Source organism: Bubalus kerabau, unplaced genomic scaffold (genome assembly GCF_029407905.1).
Source record: "Bubalus kerabau isolate K-KA32 ecotype Philippines breed swamp buffalo unplaced genomic scaffold, PCC_UOA_SB_1v2 scaffold_55, whole genome shotgun sequence".
Taxonomy (NCBI): Eukaryota; Metazoa; Chordata; class Mammalia; order Artiodactyla; family Bovidae; genus Bubalus; species Bubalus kerabau.
In genome coordinates this window covers 627,953-637,986 of record NW_026577909.1, presented here as the reverse complement: position 1 = coordinate 637,986, position 10,034 = coordinate 627,953, and positions in this window count along the sequence as shown.

Genomic DNA, 10,034 nt, shown 5'->3' with positions numbered 1-10,034 from the left:
GGAGAGCTGGTTTGGTGGTGCAGAATTCTCTCAGCTTTTGCTTGTCTGAAAAGCTTTTGATTTCTCATTCATACTTGAATGAGATCCTTGCTGGGTACAATAATCTGGGCTGTAGGTTATTTTCTTTCATCATTTTAAGTATGTCTTGCCATTCCCTCCTTGCTTGAAGAGTTTCTATTGAAAGATCAGCTGTTATCCTTATGGCAATTCCCTTGTGTGTTATTTGTTGTTTTTCCCTTGCTGCTTTTCATATTTGTTCTTTGTGTTTGATTTTTGTTAATGTGATTAATATGTGTCTTGGGGGGTTTCGCCTTGGCTTTATCCTGTTTGGGACTCTCTGGGTTTCTTGGACTTGAGTGGGTATTTCCTTCCCCATTTTAGGGAAGTTTTCAACTATTATCTCCTCAAGTATTTTCTCACGGTCTTTCTTTTTGTCTTCTTCTTCTGGGAACCCTATGATTCGAATGTTGTAGCGTTTAATATTGTCCTGGAGGTCTCTGAGATTGTGCTCATTTCTTTTAATTCGTTTTTCATTTATCCTCTCTGATTCATTTATTTCTACCATTCTATCTTCGAATTCACTAATCCTATCTTCTGCCTCTGTTATTCTACTATTTGTTGCCTCCAGAGTGTTTTTAATTTCATTTATTGCATTATTCATTATATATTGACTCTTTTATTATTTCTTCTAGGTCCTTGTTAAACCTTTCTTGCATCTTCTCAATCCTTGTCTCCAGGCTATTTATCTGTGATTCCATTTTAATTTCAAGATTTTAGATCCATTTCACTATCCTTACTAGGAATTCTTTATCAGGTAGATTCCCTATCTCTTCCTCTTTTGTTTGGTTTGGTGGGCATTTATCCTGTTCCTTTATCTGCTGGGTATTCCTCTGTCTCATCTTGTTTAAATTGCTGAGTTTGGGGTGTCCTTTCTGTATTCTGGCAGTTTGTGGAGTTCTTTAATGTGGCATTTCCTCGCTGTGTGTGGGTTTGTACAGGTGTCTTGTCAAGGTTTCCTGGTTAGGGAAGCTTGTGTCCATGTTCTGGTGGGTGGAGCTGTATTTCTTCTCTCTGGAGTGCAATGAAGTGTCCAGTAATGAGTTATGAGATGTTTGTGGTTTTGGGGTGACTTTGGGCAGCCTGTATCTTGAAGCTCAGGGCTGCGTTCCTTTGTTGCTGGAGAATTTGCTTGGTATGTCTTGCCCTGGAACTTGTTGGCCCTTGTGTGGTGCTTGATTTCAGTGTCGGTATGGAGGCATTTGATGAGCTCCTGTCAATTAATGTTCCTTGGAGTCAGGAGTTCCCTGGAGGCAGGGTTTGGACTTAAGCCTCCTGCTTCCAGTTATCTGTCTTACTTTTACAGTAGTTTCAAAACTTCTCCTTCTATACAGCACCATTGATAAAACATCTACGTTAAAGAAGAAAAGTTTCTCTACTGTGAGGGCCACTCAGAAAGGTTCACAGCGTTACCTGGAGAAGAGAAGAGGGAGGAGGGAGTTAGAGGTGACCCAAATGAGATGAGGTGGAATCAATAGTGGAGAGAGTGGGCTGGCCAGTAGTCACTTCCTTATGTGCACTCCACAACTGGACCGCTCAGAGATGTTCACAGAGTTATACAGAGACGAGAAGAAGGAGGAAGGAGACAGAGGTGGCCAGAAGGATAAAAGGGGGGAATGAAAAGGAGGGAGACAGATCCAGCCAGTAATCAGTTCCCTAAGTGTTCTCCACCGTCTGGAATACACAGAAATTCACAGAGTTGGGTAGAGTAGAGAGGGGTTAGGGAGGAGACACAGGAGACCTGGTGGAGAAAAAGGAGAGTCCAAAGGGAGAGACAGCAGTCAAGCCAGTAATCTTGCTCCCTAGTGAAAAATGGGTACTGAAGATTGGGTTCTTAAAGGTACAAAATTGGTAACAAATACATAAAAGCAAAAATTAAAAATCTAGAGTAGAGTTTGGAATTTCAAAAATACGATGTTAAAGAAAAGAAGAAGGAAAAGAAAGAGAGAAAAAACGAACAAAGAAAAACAAACAAGGTCACAAAAATTATCAAGAAAATACAGGTACAAAATTGATAACTAATACCAAAAAGCAAAAATTAAAAATCTAGAGTAGAGTTTGGAATTTCAAAAATACAATGTTAAAAAAACGGAAGAAGAAAACTAAAGAGAAAACAAACAAAAAAAAACAAGCAGTGTCGCAAAAATTATAAAGAAACTACAGGTACAAAATTGATATCAAATACCAAAAAGCATAAATTAAAAATCTAGAGTAGGTTTTGGAATTTCAAAAATACAATGATAAAGAAAAGAAGAAAAAAAAAGCAAAACAAAAAAACACGGTCAAAAAATTATTATATATATATATATATATATATATATATATATATATATATATATGAAGTTTGCTGAAGAAGAAAAAAATAGGGTCTTTTTTTTGCAAAGTAATAGGTTATAAAAGTGAAAATTAAAGGAACAATAGAGGACTTAAAATTAAAAAAAATTAAAAAAAGAATGAATGATCATAAAAATATATCTAGGACTTTCTCTGGTTTTGTTGTGAGTATCGTGGGTTCAGTTCATTTTTGGCTAGTTCCTTGGTCTGACTTATATTTCTCAAGATCTATAGGCGCCTTGCTATGTAGTCCTAGTAACCACAGGGTTTTAATCTATTGCCTGTAGCTTCCAAGGTGATTCCCTCTGTTATAGATTCTTTTGTTTGCTGGTCTCTTCAGTGTCTGGTTTACGCCCTGACACAAAGGGGACGGTGGAGCACACTTTTTTTTTTTAGGCTCACTTGTTCAGTTGCACTGTGGGGAGGGAGGGAGGGATGCTGCAAACAAATAACACTGGCGTGCGCTCGCAGTGCCTCAGCCACACTGGGTCTGCCCCCGCTCACGGCACGTGTAGCCTCCCTGCCCACACTGCTCGGGCTCTAGGTTGTTCCACCGGGAACAATCCGAGGCTGGCCCTGGGCTGCATGCACCTCCCAGGTCCAAGGCGCTCAGGTTCAGGCACTCGGGTAGTCCTCAGAGGCACAGACTCGGTTGGGCCTGCGTTTTGTGCTCTTCCCAGGTCCGAGCAGCTCAGGTGATGAGGTGTTTGGCGAGCTCCAATGTTGTGACTTATCGCCTCCCCGCCACTCGGTTATCTGGGTGTAAAACAGGCGCACCTTCTCAGGCAGATGTTGACCGTCCAGATCCCCAAGAAGTTTTAGTTAGCAAAGAAGCCTGCTTACAGTTTTATAGATAATGTCTCTCTGGGGCTGCGATTGCCCCCTTCCGGCTCTGGCTGCCTGTCACCAGAGGGGGAAGGTCTGCAGCCGGCTATCTCTGTTCAGTCCTTTGTTCCATGCGCGGGCCTGGCGGTGTCTTAGGTTAGGGCTGGCTTTTTGCGTGGTAGATATCCCAGAGTCTGGTTTGCTAGCCCAAGTTATTTCGTTCAGATAGCGCTCAGGGTATTCAGGCCAGATTCTGACTCTAAGCGATGCAGCCCGCGCCGCGCCTCCCTGCCCAGCCCCTGCTTGCTAATGGTGTGAGCAGGCGTCTGCACTGCTTCGCGGCTGGGGGAGTTACCGTAGGGCTTGCAATCTGCGAGTTTTAATTGTTTATTTATTTTTATCCCCCTTATGTTGCCCTTTGTGCTTCCAAAGCTTGGCAAAGATTTGGCAGTGAAAAGCTTTCCTGGTGTTTGGAAACTTTTCTCTTTTTAAGACTATCTTCCCGGGACAGAAATCCCTCCCTCCCTCTTTTGTCTCTTTTTTTGTCTTTTATACTTTTTCCTACCTACTTTCCAAGAGTTGGGTTGCTTTTCTGGGTGCCTGATGTCCTCTGGCAGCATTCATAAGTTGTATTGTGGAATTTGCTTGACGTTTAAATGCTCTTTTGATGAAATTGTTTGGGGGGGAAAGAGTTCTCCCCGTCCTACTCCTCAGCAATCTTGGCTCCTCTCTTGTGGAGTTTGGAGAGAGCACGCGGGATTGCTCTCCAGGCCATGCAGGAAAAGAAGGCCCTCATCTCGCGATGTCGGGGGAGTCTCGTGGTTTTTCTGGAGCTGCGGTGCCAGTGTGGGGTTTCTCACAAGGTACGACCGGGAGCTCAGGGAGCCTCTCGTGTGGTGTCAGGGAAGTCAAGTCTCCATACGAGTGGCGAGGGGGCGCACGTCATTGCTCTCGAGTCATGGTAGTGGAATCAGGGCTCAACACAATGAAAAAGGACGCTCGAGGTCTTTCTCGGGTTGCGGCAGGAAACCCTGGGTTCCCTCGACTTGTGCCTGTGACCTCAGGTAGCTTCTCAGGGTGCCTCTGAGAAGTCAGGGATACTATGGAGCTGGGAGAGGCCTCTCGGGACTCCACTGGGTTTGCTGCAATGGAAGAGGGCCTAATCTCGAGATCAGGAAGGAACCTCAGGGTTCCTCTCCATTTCTGACTCAGATCGCAGGGTCCCTGCAGAGTTGGGACAGGAGAGTCAGGCCTCGTCTTGTGTGGAGGAATGGAACTCCGCTTGCCTCTCGAGTTGTTCAAGGAGTGACAGGCCACTTGGCGAGCTGTGTGTGGGACCTGCGGTTTTTTCCAGACAATGCACGGCGGTATCAGTGCCCCTACGTGATGTGCTTTCATCCACAGGGTTGCCTTCGAAGTGGTGTGCGGGCATCGGGTTCTTATCAAGAGCGGACTGGGAAATCGGGGTCTTTTGGAATGCGGCACCACACACGAGGCTACGTCTCGAATTTCCTCGTGAGACGGGCCTCATGCTGAGGTGCCCCTGGAAGGTGGGGAAAGCCTTCCAGACAAAGCAGGTTAATCGACCCTCCTGTCGCGATCAGGAGGGGAGAAGGGGCTCAGATGAAGTGGTGCCGGGAACCTCGGTGTTCCCCTCGAGTGAGACCAGTATGTCAGGGAACTTTTGGGGTCACATGAAGCTTGCCAAATACTGTTTCAAACTTCAAGACGAAACGTGGGACTTCTCTTGAGACGCTGTGGCGGGCAAGGGCCTCATCTTGTGATGAAGGGGAAACCACGTGGTTTTTCTCGAGTTGCGATGGGATTGTTGACTTACGACGGGGAATTCAGGCTTCCTCTTGTGTTGGCCCAGGGAAGTCCATTCTTCCATTCGAGTTGCCAGGGAGAGCTGGGTGGGAATTGCTCTCGAGTCACGGCAGGTCAAAATAGACCTCATCTAGGCTTGAGTCCAGGACCTAATGTTCCTCTCCAGGGGCGATAGGGATCACGGGGACGCATTCCAGACTCACCCAGTGAGTCAGGCCTCGGCTTGAGGGGAAGCAAAGGATTCTGATATCCTCCTGGGTCGCGATAGGTATCTCTTGGAGCCCACTGAGTGGCCTCCAGGGAGTCAAGCCTCCTGTGGAGTTGGAGAGAGGACTCGGGATTGCTCTCCAGGCCATACAGGAAGAGAAGGCCCTCAGCTCGGAATGACGGGGGCGTCTTGTGGGTTTTCTCGAGTTGGGGCGCAAGTATGAGTTTTCTCACGAGGTACGACGGGGAGCTCAGGGAGCCTCTCGTGTGGCGCCAGGAAAGTCAGGTCTCTATGCGTGTGATGAGGGGGAGCCCATAAATGCTCTCGAGTCATGGTAGGGAAATCGGGACTCAAGACGCATTGAAGAAGGAGTCTCGAGGTCTTTCTCAGGTTGCGGCAGGAAACCCTGGGTTCCCTCAACTTGAACCGGTGACTTCAGGGAGCTTCTCAGGGTGCCTCTGAGAAGTCAGGCATACTGTGGACTTGGGAGGGGCTCTCAGAACTCCACTGGGTTTGGTGCAATGGCAAAGGTTCTCATCTCGAGTTGAGGCAGGAACCTAAGGGTTCCTCTCCATTTCAAACTCCGACCACAGGGTCCCTGAAGAGTTGGGACAGGAGAGTCAGGCCTCGTCTTGTGTGGAGGAATGGAACTCCGCTTGCCTCTCGAGTTGTTCACAGGATAACAGACCATTTGTCGAGCTGTGAGTGGAACCTTCGGTTTTTTCCGTAAGATGCATGAGGGGGTCAGTGCCCCTTCGTGTTGTGCCTTCATCCACAGGGTTGCCTTCAAAGAGGTGTCCGGATATCGGGTTCTTATCAAAAGCGGAGCAGGAAATCGGGGTCTTTCAGAACGTGGCACCATCCATGAGGCTACGTCTCGAATTTCTTCGTTAGACTGGTGTCATCCTGAGGTGCGCCATGAAGATCGGGAACCCCTTCCAGACAAAGCAGGGGAATCGACCATCTTGTCGCGACCAGGAGGAGTGAAAGGGCTCAGTTGAAGTCGTGCCGGGAACCTCGGTGTTCCCCTCGAGTGGGACCGGTGTGTCGGGAAACTTTTGGGGTCGCTTCAAGGGTGCCAAGTACCGTTTTGCACTTCAATACGGACTTGGGGCTTCACTTGACATGCTGTAGAGGGCAAGGGCCTCATCTTGGGATGACGGGGGAATCACGTGGTTTTCCTCAAGGTGCGGAGGGATTCTCGAGTTACGACGGGGAATTCAGGCTTCCTCTTGTGTTGGCCCAGGGAAGTCCAATCTTCCATTCGAGTTTCGAGGGAGAGCTGGGGTTTGCTCTTGAGTCACTGCAGGGCAAAAGAGACCTCATCTAGGCTTGTGTCCAGGACCTAATATTCCTCTCCAGGGCCGCCAGCGATCTCGGGGTTGCATTCCAGATGCATCCTGGGAGTCAGAGCTCGACTCGAGGGGAAGCAAAGGACCCCGCTCTCCTCTTGAGTCGCCACAGGTGTCTCTTGGAGCCCACTGATTGGCCTAAAGGGAGTCAAGCCCCCTGTGGAGTTTGGAGAGCGGACTCAGGATTGCTCTCCAGGCCATGCAGGAAAAGAAGGCCTTCATCTCTCGATGACGGAGGCGTATCGTGGGTTTTCTCGAGCTGGGGAGCCAGTGTGGGATTTCTCACGAGGTATGACGGGGAGTTCAGGTAGCCTCTCGTGTGGCGCCAGGGAAGTCAGGTCTCCATGGGCGGGGCAAGGGGGAGCGCGTCATTGCTCTCCAGTCAGGGTAGGGGAATCGGGCCTCATGACGGGTTGAAAAAGAACTCTCGATGTCTTTCTAGGGTTGCGGCAGGAAACCCTGGGTTCCCTTGACTTGTGCCGGTGACCTCAGGGAGCTTCTCAGGGTGCCTCTGAGAAGTCAGGGATACTGTGGATTTGGGAGAGGCCTCTCGGGACTCCTCTGGGTTTGGTGCAATGGAAGAGGGCCTCATCTCGAGTTGAGGCAGGAACCTCAGGGTTCTGCTCCTGACTACCTGGAGCCGGATCTGACTCAGATAGCAGGGTCCCTGCTGAGTTTGCTCAGGAGTCAGGTCTCGTGTTCTGCGGAGGAATGGAACTCCGCTTACATCTCAAGTTGTTCAAGGATGACACCACTTTTCGTGATGTGTGTGGAACCTGCGGGTTTTTCGGAGATGCACGGGGGCGTCAGTGCTCCTTCCTGTTGTGCCTTCATCCACAGGGTTGCCTTCGAAGAGGTGTCCGGGCATCGGGTTCTCCTCAAGTGCGGACCGGGAAATCGGGGTCTTTCAGCATGTTGCACCACCCACTAGGCTACGTCTCGAATTTCCTCATGAGATCGGCCTCATCCTGAGGTGCGCAGGAAAGTCTGGGAACCCTTTCCAGACAAAGCAGGGGAATCGACCCTCCTTTCGGGATCAGGAGAAGAGAAAGGGCTCAGATGAAGTAGTGCCGGGAACCTCGGTGCTCCCCTTGAGTGAAACTGGTAAGTCGGGTAACTTTTCGGGTTGCATCAAGGGTGCCAAGTACCGTTTCGCACTTCAAGATGGAACCTGGGACTTCTCTTGAGACGCAGTAGTGGGCAAGGGCCTCATCTAGCGCTGACGGGGGACCCACGTGTTTTTTCTCGAGTTGCGGCCGGATTCTTGAGTTACGACGGGGAATACAGGTTTCCTCTTGTGTTGGCCCAGGGAAGTCCAATCTTCCATTCGAGTTGCAAGTGAGAGCTGGAGATTGCTCTTGAGTCACTGCAGGGCAAAATAGAGCTCATCTAGGTTTGTGTCCAGGACCGAGTTTTTCTCTCCAGGGGCGACAGGGATCTTGGGGTTGCATTCCAGACTCACCCGGGGAGTCAGGCCTCGTCTCGAAGGGAATGAATGGACTCCGCTCTCCTCTCGAGTCGTGACGGGTATCCCTTGGAGCCCAAGAGTGCCCTAAATGGAGTTAAGCCTCCTGTGGAGTTTGGAGAGAGGACTCGGGATTGCTCTCTAGGCCATGCAGGAAAAGAAGGCCCTCATCTCGCGATGACGAGGGCGTCTCGTGGGTTTTCTCAAGGTGCAGTGCCTGGTTGGGGTTTCTCACGAGATAGGACGGGGAGCTCAGGGAGACTCCTGTGGTGCCACGGAAGTCAGGTCTCCATGGACGTGGCGAGGGGGAGCGCCTCATTGCTCTCAAGTCATGGTAGGGGAATCGAGCCTCAAGACGCTTCGAAGAAGAACTCTCGAGGTCTTTCTCGGGGTGTGGCAGGAAATCCTGGGTTCCCTCGACTTGTGCCCATAACCTCAGGGAGCTTAGCGGGGTTCCTCTGAGAAGTCAGGGATACTGTGGAATTGAGAGGGGCTTCTCGGGACTTCACAGGGACTGGTGCAATTGAAGAGGACCTAATCTCGGATTGAGGCAGTAATGTCAGGGTTCCTCTCCATTTCTGACTCGGATAGCAGGGTCCCTGCAGAGTTGGGACAGGAGAGTCAGACCTCGTCTTGTGTGGAGTAATGGAACTCCGCTTGCCTCTCGAGTTGTTCACGGGATGACAGGCCACCTGTCGAGTTGTATGTGGAACCTGCGGTTTTGGGGGACGATGCACAGGGGTGTCAGTGCCCTTTCGTGTTGTGCCTTCATGCACAGGGTTACCTTCGAAGAGGTGACCGGGCATCGGGATCTTATCAATAGCGGACCAGGAAATCGGGGTCTTTCGGCATGTGGCACAACACATGAGGCTACGTCTCGAATTCCCTCGTGAGACTGGCCTCATCCTGAGGTTCGCCGGGAAGTCTTGGAACCCCTTCCAGACAAAGCAGGGGAATCGACCCTCCTGTCGCCATCAGGAGGGGAGAAGAGGCTCAGCTGAAGCGGTGCTGGGAACCTCCGTGTTCTCCTCGAGTGAGACCGGGGTGTCAGGGAAATTTGGGGGTCGCATCAAGGGTGCCAAGTACCGTTTCACACTTCAAGACGGAACATGGGACTTCCCTGGAGACGCTATAGCTGACAGGGGCCTCAAATTTCGATGACGGAGGAACCACGTTGTTTTTCTCCAGTTGCCGCGGGATTCTCAAATTACAATGGGAATACAGGCTTCCTCTTGTGTTGGCCCAGGGAAGTCCAATCATCCATTCGAGTTGCGAGGGAGAGCTGGGGATTGCACTTGAGTCAATGCAGGACAAAAAAGGCCTCATTTAGGCTTGTGTCCAGGACCGAGTTTTCCTCTACAGGGGCGACACGGATCTCGGGATCCCATTCCAGACTCACCCAAGTAGTCAGGCCTCGGCTCGAGGGGAAGCAACGGACTCCGCTCTCCTCTAGAGTAGCGACGTGTATCTCTTGGAGGCTACTGAGTGGCCTAAAGGGAGACAGGCCTCCAGTGGAGTTTGGAGAGTGGACTCGGGATTGCTCTCTAGGTCATGTAGGAAAAGAAGGCCCTCATCTTACGATGACGGGGGCATCTCGTGAGTTTTCTTGAGCGGCGGTGCCAGTGTGGGGTTTTCATGAGGTAGGACGGGGAGCGCAGGGAGCCTCTCGTGTGGCGCCAGGGAAGTTAGGTTTCAATGGGCGTGGCGAGGGGAATGCGTCATTGCTCTCCAGTCATGGTAGGGTATCGGGCCTCAAGACGCGGTAAAGAAGGACTCTCGAGGTCTTTCTCAGAATGCAGCAGGAAACCCTGGGTTCACTCGACTTGTGCCAGTGACCGCAGAGAGCTTCTGAGGGTGCCTCTGAGAAGTCAGGGATACTGTGGAGTTGGGAGGGGCCTCTCGGGACTCCACTGGGTATGGCGCAATGGAAGAGGGCCTCATTTCGAGTTGATGCAGGAACGTCAGG